Here is a 17,781-nt window from a genome sequence, read left to right on the forward strand (position 1 = left end):
TGTTCTGATGGTGTCTGATGATTACACCCAGTTACTTCGACAAATGTTAAAGCCAGGAGGTGCGATGTCATGGTCTCCATTGAGGCGTTTATGTCTGGACGTCCACGCTGCTCGACTGTTCGCCGGCGTTCTTCCGGATCTCGGTGAGATTTTAGAATGCTGCAAGCACGATCCCTGAAGAGCGATCAGCTGTTTGAGTACAGTGTCAATGTCCTCGAGGTGTGTGGGCTATCCAGCAAGAGCTGTGTCATCTCCATATGTGATTTTGCGAAATGACCTGCATGGCAGGTCACTCATATGTATGTTACATAGTGGTGGTGCCAGTACCAAGCCTAGAGGGAGGCCATTATTCATAATTCGTTTGTGGCTGTGTTTATCAGCGAGGTGTACCCTGGGAGTACAGTTTTGCTATGCATCACATTGATTAGGTGTAGAGTAGAATGGCATCTGGTGGGTTTGGCCAACTTCAGCAGCAGGCCATGATGCCAAACAGTGGCATAGGCACCAGAGAAGATGATCGTTGCTGTGCCAGTTTTTCTGTTGATGCTGGAAACCAGTTTCATTCAGGGTCGTGAAGGCAACGATTTGTTCGCAGCAGCTGTGGCCAATTGGACATATGGCTTGTTTGGGAGGACGTTGGGGGCTGATAATTGGGGAATGTCCAGCAAGCGTGGCACATTCCATCCGCTTGCAGGTGGAGGAGATGAGGGATACTGGCTTGTAGCTGAAAGGAAATTCTTGAGGCTTTCTGTGTTTCACAATGATGATGATTCAGACTTGCTTCCATTCATTTGGGATTTTGCCTGTCCCGTGTATGATGGTGAAGGAGTGTAGATGCCATTGTTGTCCACACAGTCCCAGGTTCTTCAGCAGCTCAGGATGGAGTGAGTAAAGTCCAAGTCTGCAGCGATGTCTTACCAACGTTTTCTTCATGCAGAGTTGAGGGAGTCAGCAATGTGGTGCCCTTACCTTGGTCACTAGTTCTAATGAACTTCTTCAAGAGTTCTCTGTTTCTGGTTGCCAACATGGCGAAGAGCTTTTCCGATGTCCCCTCGGGATGTTGTCTTTTTTGTCAGATGTCAGAATTGTTATGAATTCGTCAAAGTTTTCAGGTTTTTCAATAGAGCTTCGGTTTATTTTTCGTAGCTGGTCCAGTTGGTCTTCTGAAAGTTACAATACGGCCATGGTTTTAAGGTCATGACCACCGGTATCAGTAATCCAATATGTGTGACTGCCGGCCTGTCTCAGATCTTTGGAGCTGTCCATTCTTATCTTTTGAAATGAAGCAAAACTTTGGGTTATTGTCCTTTTTCCATTGGGCTAAAATATACTTGGCTGTTTATGGTCAAATATAAGGAATGTGCCTTGTGCCAACGACCATTCACTTCTCCGGCTTCATAATTATCTTGCCCCAGTCCGTTGGTTAGTGTTTTAAGGCTCGTCTGAAAACACATTTATTTTTATCTTACATATCCGTCTGTGTAGGGTTATTTTACTCTTAGTTTTAATGTTAAGGGTTTTTACTGGGATTGTGTTGTAAAGTGCTGTGAGGCCTTGTGTGAGTGGCACTGTATACAACTCAGTTTTAGATATCTACAGTGTGGGTGGTGGCTATTGAAGTCACCCTCGTTACAAGCCAGGTGGGTGGCTGCTGGCAGTGGTAGTGATGGCCATTCCTAATTCGAGGGACTATATACATCATATATTGTCGATGTGTCGTTACTTGTGGTGGATTTGAGAGCATAGTCCTTAATGCCTTGACTGATGAAGGTGGCGAGGCGGCCATGTTTCATGTGGTAGATTGCTGCAACTCATGTGTAACCATTTATGCTGCAACTTGTGATGCGATGACGACGCCAGGGTTATTTCCCTGAGTTTTATGCTCAGGAAGTCACATTTAGGTCTTCATTGTTTAGTTGGTTCACTCGAAAATTTTGTCCAATCAGCTTCTGGCCCTTAAAAGGGTATTTTTTGGCATTTAGCTCTACTGATCAAATCTGAATTCGAATGAACTCATTCTATTTGGCCGAGGTCACGGTATTGGTTGTGTTTCAGGATATACGATACAAAACATTACAGAAGGCACAGATATCAACAACAGCGGGGCATGTTAGTCAAAGCCATTCTGACTTTAAATGGAAAACATAGAGGAAACGTGTAATGGGAAACGTTTAGGGCAATGGTCATTCCTCATGACAGGGTGGAATATCGCAACAAGATGATGCAGATGGCATGTGTGTGAAACTCTTGAAGGAGCTGCCCTACAAATCGGCACCATCGAATGCATCCTACGGACCTTCACGTAAAGTTGGCCTTCCAATCTGCATGTGTTCTCCTCCCAACACGAACATTAACAAACACAGCTGTTCTCCAAAACATCCCAAGTTGATTGAAATGGCTCTTAAAGATGCCTTCCTGGGTCAAGATTCAAATAGCAATTCCATGCGGACTGGCTCAAGGTGGACATGGGGATAATGGAAAGAAGTATGTTCTATTAAATGTGGGGAATCACCTTCCGGCAACAGGTAAACAAATGAGACACACCACTGACATCACCTGGCCCTGGCCAGAACCCGCTGCAGGGAATCACACGGCTCACCCTGTTCGCGACGTCCCTTCTACAGTGTCCCTGGACAATTACACAAAATGAGCACAAATTGAGCATTGCATTAACATTGGAACAATTCATATATAAACCTTGCAACGTAAACAATTAAAGTAAAATAATTATTTTTTATTTTTCTACCTACGTGGCTTTACCGAAAGAACCAAAGAGTATGGATTCATGCAGTCACGAAAGCTTCAAATGAAAATGAAAGTAATTGTTGGCATTTAATAAGTATTACTGGATCAGCAACTGCTGATGACACAGTTTGCTTGTGTGGCATTGGGATGTGTAAAACATGTTTTGTTGTGGAGAGAGATGAGGGAAGGATGCAGGATGTCCGCTTATTTATGTTACTATTTATATTTTCCACAGAGACAGTCGTGACTATTTGTGGAATGCATTATATCGATGTATGTATGTATGTTGAACGTCTTTCACAGCATATGTAGCCAACTGTGCAAATCTATGCCTATAATACAGTATATATTTTCTTCCCACAAACTTAGGTTACCCATTGTAAAATACTGTCTTCAGCTATCTCACTGCAATTATTCAAGCTGTTGCTGTTTTTACATAACAATGCCTTCGAAAGAACAAGAAATGATAGGCAAATATTTAAATAAATAGGAAACCTCTTGTACATTTTTTTTATATTCTTAAAGGCCACTGCCAAAGACAATAGCCGACCCTAAATACGTTTGTGGTAGAGGCGGGTGAATCATCATCATCATCAACATCACGACGGCAGTGTTTTTGTAACGTGTTTGAAAACTGTAACCACCGAGCAGACTGGCTGCGTAAAGATGTCAGTGCAGTATTTGAGGTGGGAGGGGCAGTGTTGAACCAAGCCCTCTAAGCTGAAGGGCATTGGTTTTTTTTTGGCCTGCCTTGTGTTCCAGATGAGTTGCGTAAGAAGCGCTTCTGCCACACGCGCGCACGCCGCCCCGTGCCGACGCGTGCAGCGGTGGGAGCGAGCAGGCACACTCGGGTTCCCCTCGTTCCAATTTGGTCGGGACCAGATGGTGCCAAAACCATCGATGTGCCCACCCACCCACCCACCCGTTGGCCGGCCCCGCATGCCCGCATACCTGCGCCCAGTCAGACGGCCAGCAGCGCCAGCATGCTCGTGACGCTCAAGAGCGGTGCGTTGACCTCTGCCGCGTGCGAATTGGTCTCAGCTGGTTTTTTTTGTTTAATGGGACACGGGATTCCATTCTTAATACAGTAAGTCGACCCCCCCCCCCCCGTCGCCCTCGTGATCTTCGTAAGAGGCTGTAGAGATGCGACTTATTCAGCGGACGCCCTGCGGCAATTCAAGGAGAAATCCGGCACGGATGGCCACGTACGGTGCGAAAGAAGTTCAACATACAGTGTACATACATAGGTTATGTGATAGGGAGACACCGTTGGTTTCGGTTCGCACGCCGCTGGATTCGCGATCCTGAGTTCGATGTCTGGACTAGGCCGTAGTAACAATCAACACGATTCTCAACGGGAACGTTTCTTAAATCCCTCTTTCTCAGCGGTGTGTCCACCAGTGTAAGTGGGTACACCAGGAGTGGCATAAGGAGTGTGGGGCAGACAGGGGGTGCCTTGCCAAAGCTACGAGTTGGGGCCCCCTTGTCAACCACCATTAGAGATGCTTTCAACAACAGTGTAAAAGAAAAAAATACGTATTTAAGACGCGGTTATTAATTTATTTGCATGAAAATGCTTCATAATGTGATTAGGGAAGAGAAGCCGCGATATCTAATAGACCAGGTGCGACCGTGCGAGACAAATCAAAAAATGGGGCCCCACCTGACCTATTGCCGTACCCCCTGAGCTGATAATGTCGTCACTACGCCAATGGCAGTACACTTCGTTAAGTCGATCGGCCGGCCGTGTGTGGTGGGGTAATGTGTGGGTACGCCCACCTCTTCCAACACGTCTGGTCAGCGTGAAAGAGTACAGCAAAAATACTCTGGAGCTCGTGAATAGCGAAACTTACGTGTGTCTCCAGGAAGTGGCAATCTGGCAGTGCCAATATACAATAATCTTGCTCGGAGATTGTGTGTTTTGCTGACCGTACAGCTCACGGATAATAAAGTTCGCTAAGTTTAGCTCCAATAAAAACCATTACAAGCCTTGCAGCAAAGGTATGTTTTATAGGAGCAAGCCAATCTGGTTTATGATCTTCAAATCACCTTGACACTTTAATTATTCAAAAGCCACTAAATTTATGAGATCAAATGCTGAGGTTTTTTTTTTCTGGGCAAGCAAAACATGTCTTACCTAATGACGTTTTTATACGCCCCATAGAAGAACTCGCTCAGCCAATGTCTTGCTCAACCTCCATAGCTATCGGCCCTGCTGTGTGCCCAAATCCGCATTTACAATCTCTTTGCCAAGGCCGTGGCATGCTATTCAGAGGTAGTATATAGCCACACGGTTCATGACCCAGCTTTCATTTTTCACACAGTTGTGGGGGCGGGGGGCCCCCCAAATCTTCATCCTCTGGCATGGCTCCTGGTGGCACTGCCCACCCACCCACAGGCCCCATGAGCGACACCCCATCTTCCCAGGTACCCGAGAGCTTTGGACCCACTCGGCTGATGAGAGAATACAAATACGTTGGCGTGATTGACACTGAAAAATTTGCACAGGATCAACAGGCAAATGCCCAAACGTGGTGATGACGTGGAGATCGTCGTGCGTAATTTGACACTTGTAACGCGGGTGTTTAAGACTCAGTGACATCATAATCGACGTGATTCCTGTGCAAAGGAGATGCTAAAACAATAACGTGATGTAATTTCAGATAATTTTCTCAAGAGTGGGATATTTCGTGAGTATGGAACCTCGTTGAATAGCCTGGCTGTAGGTTTGAGCCATCAGATACTGGAAGCATGATGAAGAGCCGACACCTCGAGAATGTGCAGACTTCAAAACACTGGGAGGTGTGCTGCTCACAAATGGCAGGAAGTCCCGACTCCCATTCTGCCTTGCATGCGTGTCATGTGACCACCGCATTACATGTACAGCAGTGTCGTGCGTTGAGGTCAATGGCTGGAGAGGCACTGGCTCGTGTCAGAGCCAGATTTACACACGGGGGCGTGGCCTCACGGAGGGGGCGTAGCCACGCTGAGGGGGCATTGCCTCACGGAGGGGGCGTGGCCTCACTGAGGGGGCGTGTTAGACACGTCCCCCTCAGTGAGGCAGATGTGATAGCTGCCTCCCCTGGTGCTTTTTCATTGCAGTTTCATGACGAGACCAGCGAGCCTAAATATCTTTATACACATACGTGAAATAAGTTGCCTAGAGTATGGAAGGCGAGGACATGAAATGAAGGGGTCTACAAACATTACATTGGTGACATACTGAGATAGTTACAGGCACGTGCTTATTGCCCGCGCTCCATTCAGTCACTGAGGGGTTGCGCAATCAGAGGGGAGGCTGAGCTCGTCGCTGCCTCACCTCTCGTCTCTTCCTGTATTTGCAGCGGAGCTCCGCAAATTTGGCGATTTTGACTATAAAAATGATTGGAATCGTACGGCAATGACATTTATAACACAGATCAGTGGGAAAATCTTAATATTTATTTAATTTGATTATTCTTTTTTTTTCGTAACAGCTATTTTCATTGGAGTATGACAGGCGAGGTTCTTCCTCCCCTGCCTCCCCTGACCGCACGTCCCTGATGTACAGGCAATCCTCGACTTACGCACCTTTGTGGTACGCCATTTAGGAATGACACGCGATTTGTATTTAGACCTTTTGTTGACATACGCGAGGCAATTTTGGGAATAACATCATCCGCAGCGTGACACATGCCACCCGAGCCTGGCACCGCGTCTCAATGGCGTTGCCAGCAGCCAGTGCGGTACGATAACTCGCGTGCTATGCTGTACAGCATCGCTTCCCTTTGTCTCGCGTCTCTCATTGTGATCGTGCGCTGTAAAGTTGTCTCGTGTTGTTGTGTACATGTACACGTGTTGCGTGTGTGTGTACACGTGTTCCTTGTGCGTGTGTGTACACGTTTTATCTGTGCGTGTACACATGTACACACACGCAGAACATGTGTACACACACGCGCGGAGCACGTGCACACTCGTGTATTCATAGAGGCTAGGTGAATATAGGCAATTATGTCTGCGAGTCTGAATGAAATCCCCTAACCGCCTCCTTTACCATTATTTCTTATGGGAAAATTGCTTTTGACGTCACGCAATTTTGACATACAAGCACTTTTTCAGGAACGCATCTATCGCTTATGTCGAGGAGTACCTGTACAATGTTCTCAGCCTTGTCCAGACCACCAACTCAATGGAGTTGTACGAGTGGCCCGTCTTGTTGTTTAAGGCCACCAGATAAAAAAAATAGTTGAAAATGTATCCGTTCCCACAAGCAGCAGTGAAACAGACAACCGTAGACTTAGTTTTACAATCATTAGGCCTCATCACATCACTGCCACTATGCCTATTGAGTGCCCATACATGGAGAGGGCTTACCTCGGACACCCTATAGGAACCCCCCTTAGCACTTATCCAATTGGCAACACTTTCCGCAAATGATGAGAAACTCATGAACACAGGATCACCTCACCCAGCAGTGCCGAGAAATCCCGTAACTCTGTCCGAAGCCGCTCAGCGAGCACACAGCGAGCAGCCCAGATGGAGCCTGGAACTTCGGAAACTCACTGCTGTGCATTGTCCGAGGCGAAGTTGGTGGAGACTGGCAATTACATGCCTGTGTGTTCCACTGGTTGAATAGTTCACCTTGATAGTGCGGGATCCTGCTTGGCAACACATTCATTCACGTGTATGTTTTACTTGTAGGAACATCCTGGTTCCACCAGCCCACAGGGGATTATTGTGTCCGTCCGTCCGTCGTGCATCCAAACATGGGAGGGGTGGGGCTGGGTGGAGAGGGGAGGGTGTGGAGGGGCTGGGTGGGGAGGGAGGGGCTGGGTGGGGAGGGGAGGATGGGGAGGGGCTGGGTGGGGAGAGTGGGGCTGGGTGGTGGGTGGGAGGGGTGGGGCTGGGTGGGGAGGGGCTGGTCACCCCGTGGTGCCCTTATAAAACTCAACGTTTAACCTACTCACGCCGGCTTGTGCCCACCCTCATAGTCGGGCATTTTTGCGGCATACACCACGCCGCCGTTGACCCTGGCCATTGACCGAGCAACCCAACGTTCGTACCAGCTCCCTCCGCAGGAATGTGTTTACGAGAGTGGGCTTGTGTGTGTGTGTGCTTGGTTTCACCAGGCTGGATTGTGTGAGGAGCTCAAAGGTCCTTGAAATATCCGGAAACTGTCTCTCATCGGTGTGCTCTTCTGACAAGCGAGGCTGCGTTGACTGGGTCATGTAGCCCGCATGCCCAGCCACCGCATGCCCAAGCAGCATCTGATTGGCCAGATTGAGGGGGCTAAACGGGTGCGGCACGATCTCGAGAAGAGGTGGGCTTATGTGGTACAAAAGGATGTGGAGATGAGTGGACTTGCTGAAGACTGGTACCAGCGGTGTCAAGATCAGCCTTCATGGATATGGAGGCAGTCGTCCTCTAACAACAGCGGAGGGAAGAGTGCTCACAACAACGAGCAGAGCCCTGGGTGACTAAAGTGCAGCTAATTGGCACAGTAGGGGGCACAGCTGGTGCATCTGCCAATCATCTCAGTCAGTCAATACATAGGACCTGGGTCTGTCCCATTCCTCTAAATTCAAAATGTAATTCTGTAGAACTGCTTTTTTATCTTTAGTTTGTTGTCCTTCCCCCCTACCTCCGATTAGCATGGTTGGCTACGTACGGTGCTAAAGAAGTTCAACATACGTACATACATTACCTCCAACGAGCAAGGCTTTGACATCATGGGACCTCCTTTGCCAGTACCAAAATATGAGAATAGGTTTTCACCTTTTTTCTGGCAACAAAACAGGTGTTAAGATGTTAAAACACCAAACTGAAACCTTTTACAACGAATCATGTCTGCATTAACCACAATACTTGTGGTCAGAATGCAAACCAAAAACATACTCTGATAATATATGCATTGTCTATTGAAACTGATTGGTCCCCACCAACCTATTGAGACACACTGAGCAAAACCTTGCACATTCCATGGGCCAATAATCAAAACAGGGTGACCTTTGAATTTAGAGAGAAATAAAAAAGAACACGTGACAAAGTCTGTCTCCATGCTGGCGTGAACCCACGGCTGCGCGTGAGCTGTAGAACACAGCGTTTTCTGTAGTCAGCAAATTCTCTCGCATCTGCGGTGGATTCCTGTGGCCCTGGAAACCCCATTTGACCCTTTGGGCTTGCCCACTCTGAAACATTTTTGGATGTTTTTCACTAATGATATCCTAACCGTGTCATCATCGTGATGAGAACAAATACATGTCCTAGAACTCGGCAGAGCATCGCACCATATCAGGGAATGGTCTGGGAAAATAACAACACAAAACTGCCAGTCTCACCGAGCATCTGTTACTTAATGCTAGATGGCATTCCTTCACGTTTTGAAGAGTGAATGTCCGTACATCGTTTCATGTGGAAGGAAATCTCACATTTACAGTCCATTTTTTTCGTGACTTGCTATCCACGATTATGTCCTCTGCACATGAGCACCTTTCAGTTATCCATGATGTTGTGGATAATAGGGAAAAGCAAATGGAGTTTTGGGCAGGTGCCAAATTAATCTCGAGATTAGACTTTGCGCCGACCGTGAGATATAGCAGAACGAAGGCAGTTATGGCGAGAGGTGTGATCTCATTTTATTTCAGTTTTCATTTGTTTGGTAAGCCCTGTGAGCCATTCGGCTCATGAATCGGGTGCAACCGCAGCAAACAAAAAACAAAAACATGAACAAGAAAACATCTTAAAGTGACTCTGTGACTATGTGAAACAGAAAATCAAAAAAAGACAGCAAAATATTGCAGAAAAAAGCACCGTACACCAACGCTGTGTGTAAAAATCCCACAGCATTAGCTGTGATGACCTCAGTGGTTAAACTCGCCCCCTGCCATAGCAATGTGGAATTGCCACCGCTGGCTCAGAGCTGAAAATAGGATATGAGCACTGTCCCAGTGCTCATTGGAACAGAAATTAACTTGGACTCTTTGTGCGTTTCGTGAAGATGCACAGACGCGCAGGAGGAAGTCGGTGAACCACCCTTTCATGAAGGTGAATAACAATCATCTTCATTAAAGGCACCATCTTATTCAAAGATAATTTCTATGAAATGCATTTTAAACAAAGTTTACATAGGCTGAACGGGCACATGTATTTCCCTTGTAGGGTAAATGGTGCCAATGACAATATTGAGGTCGATCATGTTTACGATGCAACAAAATGTTGATGACAATGCATACTTGATGTACTCACAAACCCATACGCACACACACAACAACAACAGCAACAACAACCAGTATTTTCCACTGAGTGGCAGTGATATCACCACAGTGCTTGTGCTAGTGTAGTGTGGTTCAAGGAGGCTTGGACGACGTAGTCGGAGGCACACTTATTTATTCAACACAGTTGTATCTACAGGCCGAGATATACAACACTCGGAGGGGTATCGGCCCCTCCACCCGTCTAACTGGGAGATCGACAACCTATGTTACAGCTAGCCTATTCCTAGGTCCTCCACTATCGGGCTAGGGGAGGCTAGCTAACCCAGCCCTGGTTAAGCTGGGATTACGGCACCCTGAGTTCCCAGACCGGCTCTTACAAGAGCATCGGCTCTGGGCTCTTGGGGCCACGCCACTGGCTGGCCTTGGTCGGTCCTGAGAAGGACAGCGATCCAAGGGAGTCCCAGGGCTTATCTAGCAGGTCTTCTTGCTTCTCTGGTTAAAGCTGAACACTCAACCCCGAGCCCTCTGGCTCACCGCCTTATATAGCAACTCCCCCCTGAGGGGTGGGGCCGTGGGGGATCCCAGCGCCGTATTAGCCCCCCAGGCTAAACGGCACGGACGTCGATGTAAGCACCTGCTCGCGTACAGACATAGCCACGCCCAGTGTGTTTGTTTCGCATCCGTATCAACTCTATAACACCCCCTCCGTAACACCTCTACATCACCCCCCCCCCCCCCCCCCCTGTACAGCCCGCAGCCGTCCCGGCTGCAACAAAATCACACTAAAGATGCATGCCCCCCAAATCCGTGTGTGCCTCACAAAACTTTCAACAATAACAACAATAACAACAACAACAAAAACAACCCGACGCACCCCCCCGAATAAATACCCCATCCCGTAAAACCAACATATATACAAGTACCCAGGACGCCCCCCGCAAGGGCCCCCCAACGGCCGACCTCACAAAAGTCTGCGCGTTTTGGCGCGCGTTCTTGCGGCAGGCCCGTCACAAGGGGCAGCCCCGGCTTGCCCAGTGGCGGGTGTCAACAGTCCGGGTGTGAGAGTGTCTGGCTTCGCTGCTGAGCGACCCCCGACCCCCCCTGAAGGGGTTGGCGGTCGTGAGCACGTCACTCTTGGTGCACCTGGAGGTGGAACAGTCGGTGTCAAGTCAGGCGAAAGCAGCGAAGTCGGACTCCGGGAGTCGGTGGACCCCTCACATGTTTGGCCACGCGTGTGTGAAGTAGGAACATGGGCCGCAACTAACGGTTTCAATCTGGAGGGGTGCAAGAACCACCGACGCTTCCCCCATTTGACACGCACACATTGTGGCCGCAAAACCTGCACCACTTCCACGGGCCCCCGCCACGGCCGCACCAGCTTAGACGAGGTCGCCAGTGGTACTTGGGGACAGTGCAACCACGCCTTGTCACCCGGTTTCCACTGAAGCACATGCGCCCGACCCAGCCTGAGCCTCTCATTAGCCTTCTGGCGAAGTTCCGAATTCTGCATGGCCGCCTCCCGTGCCTCTGTCAATTTAGCGATGTTGAATTTAACATGTTCGGTCAATTTAGATTTACCATGCGGCGTGGAGATCTGCAGCTGAGTCGGAACAGGTGGGTTAGGCTCGCGGCCGTACATTAGGAAGATGGGCGAAAATCCGGTCGCCGCATGGGGAGCCATTCTGTATTCCATCAAAACCCCCGGAATCTGAAGGTCCCAATCGGTCTGGGATTCGGAGACCTGTTGGGACAGCATGGACGTGATAGTCCGATGCAGACGCTCCACCATCTCGTCAGTTTGCGGATGATATGGAGAGGTATGAATCTTTTTCGTTCCCAGGAGCTCGCATACTTCGTGGAGAAGCTTTCCCGAAAAAATTTTACCCTGGTCGGTCAGCAGCCGCTCCGGAGCACCTTTGTCGAGGACGTAGCCCTGGACAAAGGCCTCCGCGATGGCTGCTGCCGACTGGTTGGCGAGGAGCCAGGCCATAGGCCATCGCGTAAAATATTCTACCCCGGTTAACAGGTATCTATTTCCCCTAGGTGTAGCGGGAAATGGGCCCAGAATATCCAATGCGACGAGCTCATTAACCCGGGAAACTGTGATAGACTGTAACGGTGGGTTAGATCCCCTCGCTGGTGGCTTCCTTTGCGCGCACTACATGAACCTAAAAGATCATCCACATCCCCGGCCATGAAAAATCCAGCTGGAGCATGGCAAGAGTTTTGTGAGTGCCCAGGTGAAGGAGTCGTTCGTGCGCAGCCCACACCACTCTACCCCTCAATGCGGAAGGCACAACCAGCCGGTGTCGACGGGATTTCCCGTCCCAGTGCATCAAAAGACCCTGGACCAACCCCCACGAGTCGACATTTCCCCCCCCCCCCCCCCCGCACAACTCCCCCGATACGACGGCGCAAAGCGAGGAGAGAGGTGTCCTCCATTTGGAGGCGTCCCCACTCCGCAACAGACAACCCCAGCAAGGAATCCCTCCCTTGTTGCTCAATAGGGCCCGCAGTCGACCGGATCAGATATCACATTCGGAGGCCTGCAACGCCCCGAACCCAGGAGGCATGCGCACTCGGAGGTGGTTGGTAACCGTGACAGAGCGTCTGCATTCGTGTGGCGAACGCCTTTATGATACGTAGTGTCAAAATTGAAATCCTGGAGAATCTCCAACCATCGAGACAATTGTCCCGATGGCTGTTGAACTCGCAAGGCATACTGCAGTGCTGCATGATCTGTGCGGACGGTGAAATGATGACCGTACAGATATGGGCGATACTGTTGAATGAAGTTAACGATTGCCAATAGTTCCCGACGGGTAACACAGTATCTTTGTTCCGCCGGAGACAACACCCGACTGCCGTACGCTACCACACGTTCTACGCCGTCAACAACCTGCGAAAGCACGCCCCCAATGCCCGTTGCTTGTGTCCGTATCGAGCAAAAAGGGTTTTGTGAAGTCAGGATAATTCAATGGCAGAGCCCCCACTAGAGCGTCCCGGAGGGAGCGAAAAGCAGCCTCCTCCTCCTGTCCCCAGTGAAACCTGACCCCCTTCGATGTTAAGGCATGTAAGGGCTTTGCAATTGTCGCGAAATCAGCGACAAAGCATCGGTAGTATGACGCGAATCCAACGAAACTCCTGACCTCCCCCACGGAGGTGGGAGTCGGCCAGGAGCTGACACATTGCGTTTTGGCGGGATCAGTAGCAATACCTGAGCGTCCGACAATGTGGCCCAAATACCGCACCGATTCGCGTAGCAAATGACATTTCTGGGATTTGAATTTCAAATTAGCAGCCCGCATTTTTAGGAAAACCGCACGCAACCTCTGGAGGTGTTCATCGAATGTTTAACTGAAGACGATGACATCGTCTAAATAAATCAAACATGAATCCCATTGAAACCCAGCCAAGACCAATTCCATTAATCGCTGAAAAGTTGCCGGCGCTGAGTGGAGCCCCATCGGCAAGCGGTTAAATTGGAAAAGGCCGTGCGGCGTACGGAAAGCAGTTTTAGGTTTAGATTCGTCATCCAGAGAAAGCTGCCAGAATCCTGAAAGCAAATCCAATGTGGAGAAGAATCGCGCCCCTGCCAAGGCATCAAGCGATTCATCCATCCGAGGAAGCGGGTATGCGTCGGCTACAGAAATTTTGTTCAGCCGACGAAAATCGACACAAAAGCGCAATGGGACGTCATGTTTTTTTTAACTAAGACAATCGGCGCACCCCAAGGGCTGGTAGAAGGGGATATAATATCGGCGGCTAACATGTCATCAACGGCCGATTTGACATGGTCCTTTTCGGCGGGACTCAACCGAAAAGGATTTTGGCATATTGGCGCGCTGTCACCCGTGTCAATATGGTGTCACAGCAGTTTAGTACAACCCAGATCGTATTTGTGTTGACTAAAAACGTCGGAAAACTCGCGCAGGAGGATTCGAAGCCTCTCACGCTGTGAGTCGGACAGGTCCGATGATCCCGCACAAAGCGCATCGAGCCACCCTTCATCACGGTCCACATGTGGTTGCGACGGAGGAGCAGTGCTCACGTGACTAATGACGGGTTCCTCACAGGGTACCGGCGTCGCGTGCGCAAGCACGGTCCCTTGAGGAACCACAGTCGTACGCGAACCCACATTGAGGACCGCGATGAAAGGGTCCCCGTCCCCTTTCACAATGGTCTGGGCCGTTATTAAGTCAGGTCCGTTAACCCCAGCTCTAGATGGTCCCAACAGAACCCCCTGGTCCCCAATCCCCTTAGCAAATGGTCGACGCAGCCTAAGAGGCACGAGCATCTGAGCTCCCGGCGGTACGCGTACCGTCCTCGCAACCAGCGCCGGTACCGTCGCAAATGCCGTCCGACCCATAGAGGGGGAGGGCAGGAACGTAACACGTCGGCCCGACGGGAGTTCAATGCAACCCTGGTCGACTAGGATACGAATCGGCATTTTGGCCAGGAAATCCGTCCCCAACAGGCACGGAACAGCCAGCAAGGAGGAGACCAATATCGGGCCGGAAAATTTGATGTCCCCAATACAAATTTGCGCGCGGATCTGTCCAATAATGCCCAGTGAGCCCCCGTTAGCAGCGTAGCATGGAACATCAACGGGGAGCAAGGGACGGCTTTGAACGGGGAGAATGTTATAAATCAATTCGAAAACAATAGTTACCGATGCTCCCGTATCAACTAGGATCCGCACCTCAACCCCGCCAATATGCCCCACAACGACCAACGACCCCGACGACGCGGCAACAACGCGATGGGCCAACTCGGACCACTGGCCCGGTTGGAATGCACTCCCCACAGTGGCACGTTTCGGCGCGACGACAGGCAATTTACGACCCCCGTCCGTTGCGGTGCGTGAGTGTGTGACAGGTGTGTGCGTAGGCCAAACATGTGGGGTGCCACGACTCGCCGGAGTTTGCTGGTGAAGCTTGGGTAGAGGCGCGACCTCATGCTGAGGCATCACCCCGCGCTGTCGAGGAGCCCGGCATCCTGAAGCCACATGGCCCCGGAGGCCACAATTGTAGCAGCGCGTGAGTGCTCCAGATGACTTGGGCTGATCCTGGTGGCTCGGTTCGTCCCGAGCTGGTCGTACTCCGGATCTCCACTCCGTCGGGCGATCGACGGCGCAGATTTCTTCCGATGGGAGGGTGGTTGCAGCCACGGTATGGCTGGCCGCCGCCTTGCTGGCCTTGCGACGCTGGGACAGCAAGTTCGCGTGGATGTGTCGCGCGGCCCGCAGGGAACACATGTCCGTGTCGTCTTGCGCCAAGACGACAATGTCCAACTCGTCTGCCAACAGCAGGATTTTCTCCGTCACCATGGCGTCCACTCCTTCCTCATCCATCCGCGGGAAAGCCGTTTTCGCCAGGGCCAGGAGAGCTGTACGGTACGCCAGGGGCGACTCCTTGGTGCCCCGCTGGCGATCGTAGAACAGCTGCCTGCAGTCCGAAGGTGGTCCATAGACTGCAGCCAGGAGTTGAAGCGCCATCTGCAGCGTGGCGCGCTTCACTCTCGGCGCCGAGGTGAGGGTAGCGAGGGCATCACTGTCGAGCATCGCCGGCAGCGCGTGGAGTGCTTCGTCATCCGTCCATTGTGCCATCTCTTGGTGAGCGAGAAAGCGTCTTTGGAAGCCACCCCAGTCACCGTCTTCGCCCACGAACTCCTTGAGAGGTGGTAAGCGCTGTTGTAACGCGGCGTCCGCAGTCGAGGATCGCTCTCTGTCGTTCCCGTCACTCCGTACGGTTTTGGCGGGAAGGGCGTGTGGCATCGGCGGTCGCTCTGTTGGTGACGCGCTGGCCACTCCTGACGACGTGGCGGCTTCTGTTTGCCGAACGTCGGTCACGTGACGTAGCCCGGCCCCGCCCTCAGCATTCACTGTGCCCATGGCGGAAAATTCGAATTCGGGCCCCGTGGAAATGGCGGGAACCGGCGCTGCATGTCGGCTGTCATCGCTCCTTGCAGCTCCTCCAGCCCCCAGTCGAGTAATTTCTTCCAATGTGGCGGCTGCTGCGTAAAGTAGTTCCGCCAGTCGTGAATGAGCCAGCCGCAGTCCGTCAGCCGACGGCCCCCATCCGTCCTGACGTTGCGGTGTGGGTGGACTTGGCCCTGGCTGCTCGGAGTCGCCTTCAGCCATCTCGGGCTCAAAGTCGGCCGTGGTTTCCTCCGCCCCCGGTTCCCTGGTACGAGCCGTTCGTCTCGTGTCCATCCTTTTAGAAGACCACTTCTGACGCCAGATGTAGTGTGGTTCAAGGAGGCTTGGACGACGTAGTCGGAGGCACACTTATTTATTCAACACAGTTGTATCTACAGGCCGAGATATACAACACTCGAAGGGGTATCGGCCCCTCCACCCGTCTAACTGGGAGATCGACAACCTATGTTACAGCTAGCCTATTCCTAGGTCCTCCACTATCGGGCTAGGGGAGGCTAGCTAACCCAGCCCTGGTTAAGCTGGGATTACGGCACCCTGAGTTCCCAGACCGGCTCTTACAAGAGCATCGGCTCTGGGCTCTTGGGGCCACGCCACTGGCTGGCCTTGGTCGGTCCTGAGAAGGACAGCGATCCAAGGGAGGCCCAGGGCTTATCTAGCAGGTCTTCTTGCTTCTCTGGTTAAAGCTGAACACTCAACCCCGAGCCCTCTGGCTCACCGCCTTATATAGCAACTCCCCCCTGAGGGGTGGGGCCGTGGGGGATCCCAGCGCCGTATTAGCCCCCCAGGCTAAACGGCACGGACGTCGATGTAAGCACCTGCTCGCGTACAGACATAGCCACGCCCAGTGTGTTTGTTTCGCATCCGTATCAACTCTATAACACCCCCTCCGTAACACCTCTACACTAGTATAGTGGTGTCAAGTATAGAGTAGAGAGGACATTATATCCTGAAGCCTCATGAGAATGACAGCAAATCCCATGAGCACGTTTGCCAGGTGTGGAAACTCCTCCAACCTTCTTTACACTGCCGAACGACTCATGGAGAGTTGAGAAGACGGGGTGTTTGATGACACAAAGTACCCAAGTAGGTGCTTTGTTGTAATCGTGCTGACGTTAAGGCACTAACTCTTCTACATTCAGATGCAGAGGCTCCAACGCCTCAGAGTGAGCAGCAATTAAAAGGTTATCAGCGTACGTAACATGGCTGACCAGTAAGGACCGTTGCCGCACTAGGCAAATAAATTGACCACGCATTTTATCAATCTACGATGGAATTCACTTGTATATCCTTGTTACACTTTTCAAACTACGTAATTAAAAAAATGACGAAGAAGGCTAGGGACAGAGAACACCCCTGTACCACCACGATGTGAACAGGTATTTCCTTGAATGCTGTGCCCATGTAACTTTACCTAGGTTTGCCCACTATCATGAAGGTCTTTCTTGACCGTAAGCAGTGCACAGGGATTCTGAAAGCTTGAAGAAAAATGCAAGGTTCAGGCATCTGGATGTCCAGGTTAATGAGACAGTCGAGGAGTCCCTAGCAGGCAGAGAAGCTAACGGTGGAGTGGCAACCAAAGAAAGAAGCGTGCTTGAGAGGACATCGACAACAGAGATGGAGCAGTGAAATCTGCTCATGTGCAGGAACTAAATGGATTGTTTGTGAGACCGCGAGGGTTGGCATTGGCTTTTGGAGGCCTTCATCCCACAGCGGGTAGATCACGGCTCACGCCACTGGAGGTGGCGCATCACAATAAACGTTACGTCTAGTTTGTTTTACTGTTGTCAATTCAGTGTCAAGTTCAGCAGCAAGTTTTACATAAAAGAGATGGGCGGGCGCCATGGAGAGCGGGCGGAGCACGCCGCACGCTCACCGATAAGGCAACGGTATGGTTACCTCGGC

Source organism: Lampetra fluviatilis, chromosome 23 (genome assembly GCF_964198595.1).
Source record: "Lampetra fluviatilis chromosome 23, kcLamFluv1.1, whole genome shotgun sequence".
Taxonomy (NCBI): Eukaryota; Metazoa; Chordata; class Hyperoartia; order Petromyzontiformes; family Petromyzontidae; genus Lampetra; species Lampetra fluviatilis.